This window comes from Marmota monax, unplaced genomic scaffold (assembly GCF_021218885.2).
Source record: "Marmota monax isolate L192 unplaced genomic scaffold, Marmota_monax_Labrador192_F-V1.1 WCK01_AAM20220418_F8-fsc00241, whole genome shotgun sequence".
Lineage (NCBI taxonomy): Eukaryota > Metazoa > Chordata > Mammalia > Rodentia > Sciuridae > Marmota > Marmota monax.
Genome location: NW_026692134.1, coordinates 1,025,414 through 1,026,713, shown reverse-complemented (window position 1 = coordinate 1,026,713; position 1,300 = coordinate 1,025,414). Strand labels below are relative to the sequence as shown.

Sequence of the window (1,300 nt, the reverse complement as noted above, 5' to 3'; positions counted from 1 at the left end):
AGGTATATACCTAAGCCTTAAGACTTAGTTTCATGCCATTATCATCTGACTACTGGGAAATAAAAGACCTGAATTACAATAACCTATCTCAGAAAAATTTTCCAATTCAAATTAGAAGGGCTTCAATTTACAAGTCTCTTTTGAAAGTGCAATATTAATGCAATTCACATCAGAACATCCAGTTATTATAATTAACAACCCGCAATTTTGCTGTATGGTAGAACTTTCTAGTGGACTTTCAATTCCTTCAGCCTTCTGATTGCAGACTTGACTGTGAAAGGAGAAGTGGTGTCATAGGTCCAGGCACCACCAGCCACTGTTTTCATGCAGGAACCACAGTGCCAGATCCCCACAGCCCATCTCTTCATCTTGATTTTGTCACAGAAGGAACAAGTGTACTTGGCATGTTGGCTAATTTCAATTTTCTTCACCATTTTCCAGAGGGAGGCACAGTAGTGGGTCCCATATTTCCGACGATTCCGACTCTCTTAGTGCTTCTAGCCATGTCGCTGCAACTTAGGCCTGAGACCAGAGAGGCTAATTACTTGTTTTTAATAATATACTTTCCTTTTTAACAGTAATTTTTAAAAAGTTATCTTTCAGGTTGGGGTGTAGCTCAGTGGTAGAATTCTTGCCTAGCATGTGTGAGGCACTGGGTTCGATTCTCAGCACCACATACAAATAAAACAGGTATATTGACAACTAAAATATATATATATATATATATATATATATATATATATATATATATATATATTTAAAAAATAAAATTCTCTTCCTCTTTCTCTGTGTATGCAAACACAAACACACACACACACACACACACCTCAGTGTGTATCCCTATTTCTCTCTGTAGATAAACATACTCACTGGTGTGTGTGTGTGTGTATTGTGTACCTCTATTTCTCTCTGTAGATACACATACATATATATGTGTGTGTGTATGTGTTTTTATATATATTTCCAAAGGATGAACTGCAAAGAGAGAAATGACTTGATCAACATTATATTTATATATATATATATATATATATATATATATATATATATATATATATACATGTACATCTCTTTCTCAATTTATTTCCTTAAATATATTTAGAGATAGAGAGAGAAAGGGTTTTGGGGAGAATTACTTCCTATTCTTCAAATTTAAATTTTACTGACAGACCTCTGTATGAGCAATACTCATTGCCTATTGTGCAATCTATTTACTTATGGTTAGGCAAGTAGAAAATTTACCAGTTTGACCAATTTACAAGAGGGAAATACACAGTGTGAATTTGCTCCTTCTTCATTC

General features: G+C 34.2%; 1 pseudogene; it reads right to left on the bottom strand.

The window, feature by feature from the left end:
- Window positions 1-227: 227 nt before the first annotated feature.
- LOC124108907 (60S ribosomal protein L37a-like) lies at window positions 228-505 on the bottom strand (annotated as a pseudogene).
- Between the last annotated feature and the right edge of the window lie 795 nt (window positions 506-1,300).